General features: G+C 36.0%; 1 long non-coding RNA gene across 5 annotated transcripts; it reads right to left on the bottom strand.

Annotated features, from left to right (window-relative positions):
* Nucleotides 1–12,693: 12,693 nt before the first annotated feature.
* Nucleotides 12,694–15,795, bottom strand: LOC131625969 (uncharacterized). Of its 5 annotated transcripts, none has more exons than XR_009291002.1 (8): nt 15,358–15,795; nt 15,157–15,267; nt 14,858–14,890; nt 14,127–14,640; nt 13,774–13,933; nt 13,207–13,699; nt 13,090–13,136; nt 12,694–12,926 (listed from the first exon to the last, which is right to left on the bottom strand). It is a non-coding gene; the product is annotated as an uncharacterized LOC131625969 (long non-coding RNA). The 5 variants fall into 5 exon arrangements; XR_009291001.1 differs by having other exon boundaries at nt 12,696–12,926; nt 13,610–13,699; nt 15,358–15,794; XR_009291000.1 differs by having other exon boundaries at nt 12,697–12,926; nt 13,090–13,523; nt 13,610–13,699.
* Between the last annotated feature and the right edge of the window lie 332 nt (nt 15,796–16,127).

Genomic DNA, 16,127 nt, shown 5'->3' with positions numbered 1-16,127 from the left:
CTCCGCTGCTCGACCTCTGGAGTCTTAAGCTGGGAATGGAGCGGAAATAACATGTCCGATTAAAGAATGCCTCGGAGGCGAGATAGAGAAGAGAGTTTGAGCGTTTCGAGGAAATCCCTTAAGCAAGGGAAACTCGAGTTACTCTTTGGTTTGTGTTTTTTAGAGGTTGGGAACTTACGCCTGAATGGAACCCTTAAGCAAGGGAGCTCCAAGCACTCGAACATCCCTTAAGCAAGAGAAGTTACAAGCTTCCATTCCCTTTTTATTAGTCAAAGTATTTATTAGTCATTTTTTATGAGTTTTCTTGGTATTTTTTATGGGAATTAAATCAAGTATTTGTTAAGTGTTTTAAGGTTGAAAAGGAAAAAGAACTAGCCTAGAAACTAGCCTAAGTATGAAAGGGATTTCTACCTAATGTTGTCATGGTTTCTACCTATGGTTAGGAGAAAGAGATACATGAAAATTAAGGCAAGATTAGAAGTCAAAATTGAGAGTGATAAGGGTGCAAAATTACACACAAGCATGAGGCATCAAACCAAAAATATAGTACAAATCGAATTAAGAAATACTACTATTTTTTATATGGTTTTATGAAAGAAATTGAATCAAGTAAAAGACTAAAACACAATAGCCTAAAACTAGTATTTTGTGATTATTATTTATATGTCAAAAGTTTGTATTAAAAGTCTAAAAAATTAAGTGGAAAAATTAGCAATTAATCACCTAAAAGAAATGGCAAAAAAACTAATTAAAACTAGGATTACAACTAATGGAAACAGGGGGCGTGAGCTGAATAACGTGGTGTGAAGAGAAACTCGCGCAGGGCCCAAGTCTGGCCCGAGGGGACTATTTTTGTTACAGATTTTATATAGCAAAAAACGCAGCACTGGGCCATAGGGGGTGTGGGAAGCAACTCGTGGTAGGCCCAATGTTGTTTTCAGATTATTGTTTTCAGAATTTTGATTACCAAAAAGAAGCACGGGCCCGGTGTATGATCAGCAATGAAACTGGCCCAAGAATTTGTTTATTGATCCATATTATTATTATCCAGATCCTAATTATTTCAAATTAATCCTACATTAAAAATCAATTAATCTTAATTAAAGAAACTAATTAATCTTAATTAAAAAAAATGATACAAGAAAAAGGAATTAGGTTTTAGTCTAATGACGATTCACCTCTCACGTTCAGACTCTCCCCTAACCTCTCTTCCTCTCGTCTCTCACTCTCGCGACGGCGGCGAATCTCGCCTCTCTTTCCTCCGCCGTGAACAACATCATCTCGCTTTCTCCCTCTCGAATCCAATTCTGGCCTAATTTTTCTTCGATTCCTCGTCTATCCTCTAACCCTCAACCGGAATAGATCAAAACCCTAAAAGCTAAATCGAATGTCTCTCATGCTCAATTGAATCTCGGCACCTTAGGGATTCTACTCAGTGAAGCGACATTTATATTGTAAAGTCAAGAACACAGAAGAAGATGAAGAAGAAAGGGACATTTGAAGACTTACCTGGATTTGAAGGCGCGCGTGAAACGAATGGAATATCAGAAATGAAGCTTCGTCCAGCTTGATGCGAAGAGTTAAACTTCAATCTGAAACCGATACGAAAACGCTGACGACGAATACTTCAGGTAATGCGCGCTCCGAGATCACTCTTGTTCTCGATTCTTCTTCTTTCTGTTCTTGTTGAATCTTTTTCTTGCGCTATTATTATGATGATGATGATGAACGTGGTTGCAGAATGAGGACGTTGTAGTTGATTGAAGCTTTGGACCGTGGTTGAAGATTGTTGATTCTTCTGAAGAATGATAGTGAGAGAGATAGAGGTCTCCGAATGATGGAGTAGATGAAGATTGAAGAAGACAAATGGAAAGTTGAATTCAGAGGTGAAATGGTGGTGATTTCTGAGAGTGCTGAAGATTTGCGATTGGAGAGGATTGAAGATGGAAGAAGGAGAGTGAATCGTGGAATCTGTGAAGGTGAAGTGAAGATTGAAGAAATTGTGAAAAATGGTGGAGAGAGGTGAAGGAAGGTTCTGAAAGATGGAAGAAGAAGTTTGTGGAAGGATGAATGTGTGAAGATTTTGAGGCTCTACCCTTCTTCCTTCAAAGTCTGCAAGCGAGACAATGATGAAGACTGATAGCGCTTTTTTTTTTTTGGTCGATTGTAGGTGGGTGAAGCTGACTATTTATAGGAGCAATCATTGGGTGATCATTAGGAATCCTTAGATGTGGGACTCAGCATTATAGCTTGCAAGGTATTTTTTCAGTTTCTTGAATGTGGGACTTGCATTTGGTTTCTGATTTTTCTGGTTTTCTGTTACTTATTTAGGATGGTTCTTTTTTGGGTTAGTTACAAGTTATGTAGGCATGCTGGAAATTCTGTTTAGGAAAGTTTGTTATGAATTTGGGGAATTGTTTTACTGAATGTATGGCTGTATGGAGAGCAATTGGTGAGGTTATTTGCTGCTGAATGAGTGAATATATTTTGTATTATACAGGCTTCTCTTTTCTTTAGCTTTGATTGATTATTGACTTGGTTTTATGCAGTGCCTTGATGCTTCCACCGGCGTAACCAACATGATCCGATCCGTGCCACGAATCTAGAGACAGCCTCAGTCATTTATCATCACCCTGCTAACCGTCTTCCATCCGATCTTACAGATTTATGCAATAAGTTTGTCATCTGAATAAGCTTGAGAGTTAAAGTCAAAAAACCACATCCAAGAAACCTTATATTTGCCTTTAGATGTGTAATAGGGCCTGCATTTTTTTTGTACTGTATTCTTACACAATTGAATGTCCTTCAAACTACAGTCTTTTATTCTTGTAGGGGTTGACTTCTTGAATTGAATAACGTTATATGATGGTGTATAAGTCCTGGATGTTGAATTTGAAATGTTTGGATTTATGATAAACTTTGTAATTTTCCTTTTGCAACGTAATGAACATGGATTGTGAAATAGAATGAATTGTAATGGTTTGTAGAAATTTCCTTGCTATTTTTTTTGTTGGATTGATATGAATGGTGTAGTAGGACTTGAAGTATAATGAAACTTTGGGGTTTGTAGTGGTAAATTTGGCCTTTGATTTTTGTAATGATAATTTATTCTTCAGGCAATAAAGAACAATTTCTCTCCATTCTCATTTGAAAGACCTGATCTTCGGCTATTATTTGAATAATGATGAACATTTTGAATTCCAAGTAACTTGCTCCTCTAATAGATCCGAGGAATCCATGTATGCGAACCTCTCAATTTGAATTAATCATTTGATAACTCAAAATGCCCAAGGATCATGATTCACTTTAATTATTTTTGAAACCCCAAATCTACTTCAAATCTCATTCCATTTGCACTTTTAATGAATCTCTTGAATTGGTGAAAGATGGAACCAGAAAAGTAAAATTGGAGACTGATGCAGCATATCTTGTTCAGGTGAGGATCGCAAGCACATGAATATTTACAAAGAGCCACAAATGAATCCTCACATCCTTGATCCTTGCTCTCATTTCCAGGTCACAGATAAATGCATGATTTTATTGATGACCTACTGAGATGATAATGCAGACGAAATGGGAAAACATAAGCCAGTTAGAAATGGAATTAGATGGGCAAATTTTGGGGTGCAACACACGCAGAAGATATAAAAGAACAAGGGGATAGTCGCTGCTATCTTCAAGTACGATCAAGTCAACTCAAACGCCCAGATAAACGCGATCGCGTTGGGGTGGAGCTGCCCGAGAGCCACATCCAGGTGGTTGTAAACGGCCATCTGAAACTCGGTAAAAGGCACACGAAACCCCATCTCTTGGAAAACCACCTCATACATCGGGATCGAAGTAGGGGCTTACACGTCACAAACATGGTTTTCCTCGTCAGGGATAAGCACCGACCACCCGTTTTTTGTCGCATCCCCGACAGGATTCACGTGACCCCCCAATTTCAAAGAAAATATCTAAACTATCCTCTACAAAGTAGCTCTCAATGCCGAGTGCCTCCTGCAGCACCCAAGGCGATAGAGGCACCCCCCGCTGGTCCAGGGGAGTCGCAGACAACGAGCCCGATGTAGACGGACGTCCTGGATCGGCCATATTCACCTGAAAACATGGAATAATAGTGAATTCGACAGTACAATCAAATCCACCCTTCCACCACCGTTCAAAGTTAAAGGGCGCACCAACAGTCTGGGGACGGAGTAACCCCCGACCGTATCTTTCTCGAGGAAACGGCTGCCGAGCAGAAGATATCTTGCGCCAAAGGGAAGGTTGAACAATCATGCTACATCACAATAGTACACTTTCGAGAGAAAACCTAAAAACACAAAAAAGGGTGATCAAAACCCCCATTAACAGTCGATAAATCAGAAGCTAAACTCGAAACAGATAACCTAGTCGTTTACAGCTGTCGACGGCGGAGAAGCTAACAATCTCCACCGTCTACCACCAACAAACCTTCAAACTCTCTCCAAAATTGTTCCAAAAATCCTATTCTAACCACATGCATACAATTTAGAGAAAAATCAAAGCACGAAAACTGAAAAACGAAGGGAAAGAGAACTTACAAGTGAAGATTCTGGAAGAGGGAACGGAGGTTGATGGTTAAGCTTTGCGGCGAAGCACACAATCGGCAACGGAGGGAGAGAATCGGAGGAAACGAATTTGAAAAGTTTCGGGAAAATGACAAACCTTGGTATTTATAAGCGCCTGAAAACGTCACGTGCGGCGCACGTGACCTCTGGAAACGGAGTGGTCATCATTAACCCTAGTGGCCTATGGATAGACTAGGCATCATCACGCATTAAATGCGACACGTGCCCCAGCTAACAACCCTGAAGCGACACGCTTCCCAGCTTCCGGTCTAACCTTTCCCCTCCTTGTAGCTCCGGGTTGCTCCTCTTGGGAGCATCAGGGCCATATCCTCGACAGATCTCCTTTGCCCATTATCCTCAAAGTCTCCCCTCCCACAAGCGGAAGCAACGACTTGGGGGGCTTCTGTTATGGACCGGCCCAAATATCTAAATCGGGCCAACCCACTTTTTGGCCCAAGGCACTCTGGCCCATGCGCGCGACAGCGTTCCTCGGCCTGCTCCGGGAAAAGATCAGAACTAACCGAGCACGTGGAAATCTCATGCTCAGTAGCAACTAGATCGCTTATTTCCAGTCTAACGCCTTACACGGGTACTTAGACGATGGAGCCTTTTTCGCATAGGATAATCCTATAAATGGCCCTTTAGTCCTAGAGGGAAAGGTAATCTTTTTCTTACCCAAAATCTCCCACTTAGTTGCACCTTGTTGTTCAAACACTTACTTTGGCATCTGAGTGCCTTGCAGGTACAACCACCTTTTTTCCTCTTCAACCGTTCTAGATTTTGAGCTTCACTGTTGTTGGCCATCTGATCTGCTCGGTAAGATCAAATATGAATAGTGAATCATATCCTTATGACTTTATTATAAGGATATAATAAGACTTTGGGAATGATTATAAAATATAAATTGAATTTTAAAGTTGAATAAAGAATAAGCTTCTATTTCTATTATTTTAAGGAAAAAATATATGGTATATAAACGATTATCAAGTTTCATGAAAAACACATTTAAGTTGGTGGTACAAGATGTAAGAACATCACTTATGAAAGATAAATTAAAAAACCTACAACAATATAACAAAAAAGTTAAATTTAGAGGAAAACACAACATATCAACCCAAAAACAAGAACTTATTCATTAACTAACAAAAATTAAAGCACTAAAACAACCAGAAAAAACAATAAGGAACCAAAATCAACCAATGACCATTAACACTAAACCAAACAACGGGAAAAAGACATACCTACTATTTATAGTGGCTCATATGCAAAATGAGGTTATTCCAAATGATTTTGTTTCTTGTTTGAAATGTTTTCCATGTCGTTTGGAATGGGTTGAGAGCATGGTAACATGTTTTTACAAAAGATCATATGGCGTTGTATTTGATGCTATATTGTTACTAAGACTTATTGGGAAGACTAAATTATTAGCGAAAGCGGCCAATTCTTGGGTTAGACGTAGTCATATCTATAATGTTCCTCCTTGTATTGAACTTTTAATTCATATTGAAAGAAGTTAGTTTTGCTTTGTTAGAAAATAATTATTTATGAGTTAGGTATAAGTGTATTATTACGTATTGAAAATTTGGAGATAGTTGTCTTATGTTATGAGTTAGGAGTTTTTTAGGAAAGAAACATAATTTTAAATGGTACAATATGAAGGTGCAAGAAAGTAGGGTTTAAATTGAGTTTCAAGATGTAAATATAAATTTTTCCCAAATCAAAATCAAAGAACACAGGAATAAAAATAATTTACACAATTATTTTTATCCTGGTTCACTACGAAATAGGTTAATATAGTCCATCCGTCAATGTGATTTTGCCTTCTCAATAAGGACTTAATCCACTATAACTGAACTGATTACAGTCACCACAACAAAGACCATCTGTCAATGTTGTAAACCACAAAGCCTGTCCGTCAATATCTTCTTGAGAATCCTGACTAAAGTCTAGTCTCTCAAGGAACTATAACTCACAAGTTGGATTACAAAGGTTGTGTTTACATAGATGCTTCCTGAAAGCATAATACAAAAATTTGAGTACAAAAAAATAATACAAATGTGTTAAACAAGTATATGAACAAAAGTTCACTTGCTTTCCAAAACTATACAAGAATAATTCAAAGAGAATTATGCAGCGCTTCAGTGTAAGTCTTGTAGTGTAAATTAGCAGTTTTTCTTCTTGCCTTCAATCTTCCTTTTATAGTTAAAAAGAAGTTCATTGAAGGGTAGAATAGGAATATTCAATTCCAAATTGTCATACCCCAAAATTTGCCTATCATATTTTAAAATATTTTGGCTCAAGCACTGAGAAATAAGTCTGTCTATCTCTCTCCTAAGCAATCAACCCACAACTAGGGTTTTGTTCCTCTCTAAGTAAAATCAGCTTATGATACCTCAAGTTGACTTAATGGCCTCTCATACGCCTCAAAGGATCCTCATGACAAGTTTCAAGCCTTGATTCATAAGATTACTCATTCAACTGCTCAAATGATCAATAGTCGACTAGTTTGACCTGAAAGTCAATTATGGCCAAACTACAGTCAAAACCCCTGATTTTTTGTCAACATCAATATTTTGAAGTCAGAGTTATTATTTGATCAAGGGTTGATCATTATTCATCAAGGAAAGCTCAGAAATCAACAAATGTCCAAGTTACTAATTTAAGGTTTCTAAGCAAAAGTCAACTGAACTTTGACAGATCTTAACTTTCACATAGTTCATCAGAAATTTCCCAACCAAAGCTCATTTTGAAGGAAATTGAATTCTCTAACTTTGTATCTCTAAATACAAGGACAAAAATGCTTCATTTAAGAGATATGAGCCAAAACATTACAGGTCCTTTTGAAAGTTCATAAAAAAACAGTTTTTTGTCAGAAGTCATATCTTCAAGATAAAATCCTCAAATGCAAAAAAGGTTCCAAGGTGGCTTATAGAGGACATCTTGTGCTTTTCAAAAAGTAAAATAAAATTTCCATGTAATCAAAATTGAGAGAGATATGAAGTGCACAAGTTGGCTAAAATTTTGGAAAATGCATGTGTAGCAACCTGCCCTAAAAATTAAAGGTTTTAGAGTCGCCACCTATTCTACCAGGGCGAATAGGAAACCCTACGCAGTATAAAGATTCAGGGTAAGATTATTATAATCAAGTCGAGGGAAGGTGTTAGGCACCCTCAACCCTTTACTAAGGTTTGCATTTCAATGTAAAGGTTTGTGGCTAAACATAAAGAAAGGTGACAGAAAGTTAAGGATCATTTCTTGGAACTGGTTGTTCTGAGCCTGAATATTTTTTACTGATTGCTCGAGATCCATGATGCTGAAATAAACAGCAAGGAAGGATGAGAGACCTATTGTAGGAAACCTGTTATGTGATGTTATGAATGCAGATGCAATGTTTTCAAGGATCCTTAAGGAATTTAGTTAGCAACATTAGAAATGATTTGGTCACCACTTCGTCTGAAGAATCTTGGTCTTTGTCTTTAAATGTCCTTCTTAGAGAATCAAGCTCACCATATCGAGTGGGTCATCGCCTCTGATTCGGGATACTTCTGAATCTGAAGGTATATTGCTAGAGGAAAATAAATCCCCTTGCCCCTTGATAGGTACTGATTCTCTGAATTAGAAGGTATGTGGCCAGAGGAAAATAAATCCTCCTGCCCCTTGTTTAGGAAATCAGCGCTTGATAGGGGTACCTGAAATTGTGCGCCCTGAATCCCTAAGATCCTTGAAAGGGTTAGTTAAATAATGTTATGCTTATGATGTCATGATGTCATGAATGTTATGCAAATGCAGTTCACTAGGCACAGCGTGAGATAGTAAGGGCAAACAAGTCCTTTAACAAAACCTGCAAATAAACAATGGTTAGTAGCAAACACAAACAAGTCACACAAGTGCCCTTAGGTTTAGAAGCTAGCATGAAGTTCGTAGGTAAGTACCCTCCCCACTGAAGTTTAGTTGGTTCAACCTGTCCTATATAAAGATTGGGTTCTAGGGAGCTCATATCATTGACCTTTCTCGAAGGCGTTTATCTCAGTTTGGCAATCGAATCACCAACCGAGAAGGTCCTGAAAGTCCAGTCCATATGAGTGTAGCTTCGAGTATCAACCAACTTCAGTCAAAACCAAATCCAGCCATCTCGCTACTCTCTAATAGGCCAAAGTCAAGTTCAACTAATGTTCTAGGGGCAAATTTGTGCTTAATGACACCATGCAGTAGCCAAGTGTTTCCTCAAGTCGGATCCCAAGGAACACCAGGACAAACCGATGTGTCATACTAACAATGGCCACCATATCAACCACATCAGTATACGCTGTGCAGTCTCCTTAGTCTCATGCCATTTACCTAAGGTACTCAGATCCGGGTTAGGATCTTTCACACAAGTAAACCCAAACAGGCACACAAATATAAAGCAAACAATACAAACAATTAAAGTGAATCCTAAACTTTAAGGTAACCCCTCTTTTATTCGAAAGCGTCCCCAGCTGAGTCGCCAGTTCTCTAATACGCTGAACTAACTTTATTGAAATGTCGCGGTAAGCAAGAGTCGCCACCGACTTTTATTTTATCCAATTTATAGAAAGGCTAAAAGAATAGGAAAAACCTTTTAAAAGAGATTGAGTTCGGGGGGTAAGTTATACAAAGGGAAGGTGTAAGGCACCCTTTGCATCCATGGTTATCCATGGGCTCTTAATTGCTTAGCTCACTTTGAATTGTTTGAATTGTTTGAAAAGGAGGTGTGAATAGAAATAAGAACTTTAGCTTGTAAATAAGCGTAGTCTTTTTGAAAATATTCTTTAAAAAAAGAAGTGGGAAAATATTTTGATTTAAACTTAAATTTGAAAAAGACCAAGCAATTAATAGCAACTACCCTAAATTTAGAAATTTGTTCTTTTAGCTTTTCAGGGCGAAAGGGTCTATCCATACCATGAGAGGGCAGGAAGTCTTTCAATTGGATGTGCGGGGCATCGAGAGTATCGTTCGCCATAAGACTGTCCCATGCCATAAAGAGGACAGGTAGTCTAAGGGAAGGATATAATAGTCATTTAATATTTTTAGCCATCATGCGAGGATACCTTAGCAATTGGGATAATTATTCTTTATAAGGCAACCTCGAGGGAGTTTCAATAACTTTGAAGGCAACAGGCAACATTGCTTTAGGTATCCTCGAAATCGAGGGACTTGACTATTTAGTATACTTAGAGGCAACAAGGCAACAATATAAGGCAACAGGCAACAAGAAGGGTTACCCTAAAGGTGTATGGGTGGACAATCATGTGGTTAACTTTGATGACATTTATCTTGTAATTAGGTGATCTATGTTCAATTCATGGTTATCACTCCCTAAATAACTAACCATTCAAATAAAATAAATAAAAGCAGAAATAAAATTTCCTACGCTATTACAATAAACACCTACGGGGAAGGGGGAATTAAAGCAGAAAATAATCAATTTAATCATCTTGAATGCCTTGATCTTTCTCGAACCCTCAATTGACTCTGAACATCTGAGAATTAAACGGAAAATAATAGGGGAGAACAGTGATTAGTAATCATGATGAAAAATAGTTGACCAATATAAATCAGGGTTTACAAATATTAAAATAATTAATTAGCCAAAAATTAAATTATTACCCTAAAATAATTACTAGCTTAAATACCTTGACTAATTATTTAACCTAATTAATTTAATAATAAAAACTAATCATAATTAATTTAAAATTATCAATTTAAATCAATTAAAATTATTTTTTATATATATAAAAGAAGGAGGTTGAAATCTAAAAGAATTAGTAAAAAAACTAAGCAAAAGGAATAAAGAAAAGATTTATGTAATAATGATAAGAAAAATTAAAGGAACTTAGCTTTTGATCCAATGCGGCACGTGGCTGAAGGATCTTTGTTAATCCTGAAAATTAGACACGAAGAAGAGAAATATTAGTGCATTAAAGATCGACAATAAGGATTAGCAAGACAATAATGATTAGAGGTTTTTTATGGTGATAAATTCTAAATCGTGAGGGTTAATGAACAAACCTAAAAATAAAAATACAATTAGTGGTTAAAATTAACAAACCTAAAAATAAAATCGAGGTTAAACATTATAAACCTAAAAATTAAACTAATTAGCCCTAATTGGCAATAAATCTTAAATTAAATTGTTTAAATAATTAACCCAATTAATTACTAAATTATTTACTAATTAACCTAATTAAATAAATCATTTATTAATCAAAACATTTGTAGATAAAAGATAATCAACTACCTAACTAAGAATGGAAGATACCACCAAACCGTCTAAATTACCCTTCCTTGTATTTTAGTTAACACTAAGAATTGCCCCTTATCATAATTTACTAATTGAATTAATTTCAACCAATGAAAAGAATCCTTTTGTACAAGTGGCATTCAATTTTTTCAAATTCTCTTTTCTCTCTCATTCTCATATATCCACCCTCTTTCCACATTTTCTCATTTTAAACACTTTCTCACTTTCTCTCTCTGGGTTTCCCTCTTCTCTCTCTAAACCCCACAATATCTAAGTAGGGGTGATCAAAACCAAACCAACCCAATAGAAAACCGCAAACCAAACCAAACTAAACCGAAACCGCAAAAAACCGCATTTGGTTCGGATTAGTTTGGGTCAGTTTTTACAAAACCGCACGGTTCAGTTCGGTTTGCGGTTTGTATTTTGTAAACCGAACCAAACCGAATCAAACGGCACTATGTTACAACCTAATTTTACTAACTCACATCCAACCCAAACTTAAACTTATTATACATTAGCATTATGATTACGAACAATTTTCTCATCCTTACACATATAATTTCAGTCCCGATCTTCTAAAATCTCTAATAACATTATCGCACCTTCTTTGCCACATACATCTTCCCTCTTCTTCTATAATCTCTACTCTCTTATATTCTTTATTTTTCACCTTCTCATTTTTATGTAAATGTTCCGTATTTCAGTTTCGTTTTTATCGCATATCTTCTTCTCTAATCTCTCAACACTTTTTTTCTTTTTCACTTTCACTAATCTTTCGTCTCTTCTATTTTTTTGTTTCGTTATAATAATTTTTATATTGTTTTATGCTATTATTTTATGTTTAATATTCCACTTTTGTCTAATTTAATTTTTACATATTAAATGGAAAATTGTTGTCAAAATATGACGAATTTTGTTGTTATTTGATAGTGTATGAATGTATAAATACAAAATTATGTTATCATCTATATGTGTATATATGGCTCAATAAAATATTTGTAAAAAACCGAACCAACCGAACCGAACCAAACCGCATTAGTTTGGTTTGGTTTGATTTGGATTTTTTTTAAAAGCCAACCGAACCAAACCAAACCGCACTATTTTTTCTCTTGCGGTTCGGATGATTTTTTTCGTCAAAACCGCCCAAACCGCACCGCGAGCACCCCTATATCTAAGAGTTCTTTTCCATTAACTTTTCACTTCTATCCTTCTCATTAACTTTTCTTTAAATCTTGCAGATCTAGGGCAAAACGTGGATTCAAATACAGCCAAGCAATGGTGGCACTACAGGAAAAAAGGCCTCCTGCCACGCCCAGAAAACCGAGGCTATATGCAAAATAACCGTGGCGTAACGCTTAGGCCACGGTTTGGCCACGGAAATCCAACTGTGGAGTATACGGCCGTGGCCTAAAGTAAAGTCCACGGTTTTTTGGTATAGACCACGCCTTTTTTACAACCGTGGCTTTTTTAGGCCACGGTTTAGGTAGCTTGATTAAGGCCGCGGTTTGTACTTGCCATGACTTAAAAACTGTGGCTATATGGTAAAGCCACAGTTTCATTTTGACGTTTACGACACAGTATTAGTTCAAGATATAGCCACGGTTTGGTTATGACCACCTATTTAAAACCGTTGTTATATGTTATGCATTCTAAACCATTAATCTTGCCACGGTTTATTTCTGTATCATTACACAAAGATGTCATTATATATATATATATATATATATATATATATATATATATATATATATATATATATATATATATATATATATATATATACACCAATCAAAAGTTTGCCAACTAAGCTAGCTATAATACATTATTAATATACAATAAATAAATATAATCACAATTATAATGTACTAGTATGTGACCCATTATAAATTTGATATGTTTATATAGAGTATCTATTGCATTCTAATTACAACCCTGAAATATACAATTCAAAATATCAACATATACAATTCAAAATATCAACAATATTGTTCATTGTATTCGCAACACTATTTATCGTCTGAACACGAGGCCAGTAGTGAACCAGTAGGATCCCATTTGATATAATTTACTTCACTCTGAAATAGCAGAAAGGTTGTTAAGATTTACACAAGCACATTATTGTATTTAAACCTGGTGCAGTAGTGTTTCAGTGCAAAGCATAATAATACAGACTAAGGTAGGTAAATAAACCTGGTCAAAGCATTATATTTATTTAGTTTTTCAAAGCTGCACTCATACCTTTTACTTATTTGCTCAAGTGAAGGTTTATTCCTTTGGAGAACAATCTGCATTTATAAAATACCTACTGTCAAAAGATGGCATTGTCATGTGTTATAGACTAAAAAAATAACCAACCTTTAAACAAGAAATGAAACAGTCAGTATAATTCCCACAACTTTTTCAGGTTATAGGTAAATCCAAAAATATAGTCAAGAAATCAATGAACATCGATATTCAGGAAGAAACAAATCACTAAGAGGAATGTGGAGTAAGATTTGTCTGATAGCCACATTTTCCCCCACATGCTCAAGAATCCAGTCACGTCCCTTCTCCATATCCCCATCTCCATCATTCAGTCCCTCCCCTCGCAACCTTAGAGTAACGTAACACAAGACAGAGCCAAACATTGTGCTTGGACCTTCAATATGCAAACCCCACCCACTATCCTTGTTCTGCAGTTACATCTAACTAATTAATTACAAGAACTTATGGAAAAAAAACCCACTGATTAGCGTGAAAGATAGAGTGAAGTTGTTACCTAATGATTATAGAGGTAACGGCGCATTTCCTTTCTATGCTCGTCGGTTAAGACTGCATTCAAAGCCCCGGTGACAGACAAAGTAATAACCTGTTTAATCATCATTATGAATGAAAAGTAAAAACACACAAGTTTTGAATAGGAGAAAAGTGTAAAAAAATTACCAATCCAGGCATAAGAAACATGGGACCTCCATAATCTCCTGGCCAATGTCCATCATGACTCTGTTAAAATTAGTGAATCTATTTCTTCATCCTTCATCCTTCATCCTTCATCCTTCATCCTTCATCCTTCATCTAACATCTGTAAAGCTATTTGAATAACCTGCAAAAGAGTCGGAGATTCTACTATATGAGTAAATGAATAATAAACCATTAGGACTTAACTTGCTCGGCATCAATGAATAATAAACCATAGTTATGAAAAGTCAAGTACCACATGAATGACAACAACCAATAACAAATATCACAAATGGTAGTTTATTGTCACCATGATTATAAAAGTTACAACCACTTACTTGTTCACACTGTGTCCATGGCACTACAGAAAAAAGGGCTCCTGCCACAGAGACTCGAACATCATCGGCATTTACTCCTAACACAGAAAAGTTGATTATAAAGATCCATCCATGATGGTTTTGGTAAGAAAGCAATGAAGCAGTTGCACTCCAAATAGATGTATCCAATCATGTGAACATGTTTTTTTATCATATAACTTTTTCATCTTGTTCATTAGGGGCTTGAAACAAAAACAGTAGGACAAACAGAAGCTGGAGAAAAAAACATTTAAGCTCTAGAAAACAAACAGAAAAATAAACACTTATAAAAATAGAATGACAACTAATAATGGAACTCATATTGTATTCTTCATTGTTCTCATCTCTTCTTCACCTCAATGTGTCAACAAAAAAACATTTTAACTAAGTATAAATTGTGGAACAAATAAAAAGAGTGGATGGAAGTTTCGAAAACCAAATTATGATTGGCACTTGATAATGTTGTCAGCTCTAAATCAATAGATCTACTCCCAGCCTGAAAAAGTGAAACCAATTCCATGTCACTTTAAGATAAAAATAAATAGCCAAATTAAAAGCAATGATTCAGTTTAACTATACACACCAAATCCAATAAAGCTGAACATAAAATAACCCCCAAACCATACAAATGTAATATTGTTTCAAAAAACTCACAAGTTCATAACGACAATAAGAAAATAAAGGGGCACAGTTAGAGAAAGAATGAAGCTTACATCCACTTTCCATGCTCTATTTTCCACCTTCACCTGAAACACAACAGAGAAAAATGATTTAAAAAGGAAACAAGTTTACAGCACTGATAAGTAAACAACACTAACTCAACCATATTTATAAACACAAACAATCAAATACTGACGCTACATTATAACAACAACTGAGAAAGACAACAAAACAATTACTAAAATTATTCTAATTTTATCTAAAATCCTTTATTAGTAAGGGAACAAACATTAAGCAAGATATGTTTTTTCCCTAATTGAAACAAACACACAAAAGAGTAGAAAAAAAGGACCTTTTCAGCACCGGGTCCAAACATTTGACGGAGAAGAGTCATGATTAGGCTTTTCTTGCCAGAACCTGATGGACCATAGAACAGTAAATGGGGACAATCATGTTCTGAAACCTGCAACGAAAAACACATAAAAACCCTAACAAAAATGACAAAAATAATGCTTAAGAAAGAGAATTAAGGAGATTGATTGTGTATGGTTACCAATTTCTAGAGATTTTGAGCGATACGGCGCGGCGAAGAGGCTGAAACGGCTGAAGCTTTCTCAATCTCAGACTCAATATACAAGCACATGGTTTAGCTACCAACAAAGCGTAACATCTTGACCTAACCCCCAATCTCCTTCTCTTTCCCTGCTACACGCCTCTCTCTCAACCACACTTTGTATCTCTCACGATGAAACAACAACAAACCATAATCCTCTTCTCTCTCGGTGAAACAATAACAAACCATAATCCTCTTCTCTCTCGATCCTCACTCATCTCTCGCTGTCTCTCGATCCGGTTATGCTGCGGCGGAGATTTTTGGGAATGAAGAGAATATGAGGGGTTTTGGGTGGAGGCGGTTGAGTTTGAGAGGGAGGGTGAAGGTGGAAGATAGGGTTTTGGTTTTACCAAGATAAGAATGATGTGGTTTTGGTTTTAGGAGATTATTATGTTACATTTTTGTTTTTTTTTAATTTAAATAAATTAGAAAAAAATTAATTAAGAAGTGGGAAACTTAAAAAATATAAATACGTATTTATATTTTTATTGTTTTTTTAATTAAAAAATATTATAAAAGAAATTAATTAAGAAGAGGGAAACGAAAAGAAAAGAGGGAAAAAATGGCGGGGACTAATTTTTTGGACTTGGGTAGTCAAAATTATAAGACCGCAGTTTTCCTTTGTGGTTTAAAATATCCGCAGTTGTATAACCGTGGCAATTGAAGTAAAGGCCACAGTTTCATATTCCGGATCCAATATTTTATAACAT

Source organism: Vicia villosa, unplaced genomic scaffold (genome assembly GCF_029867415.1).
Source record: "Vicia villosa cultivar HV-30 ecotype Madison, WI unplaced genomic scaffold, Vvil1.0 ctg.000252F_1_1, whole genome shotgun sequence".
NCBI classification, from domain to species: Eukaryota; Viridiplantae; Streptophyta; class Magnoliopsida; order Fabales; family Fabaceae; genus Vicia; species Vicia villosa.
Note: the sequence above shows the minus strand (reverse complement) of the source record. Positions and strands in the feature narration are given on the sequence as shown.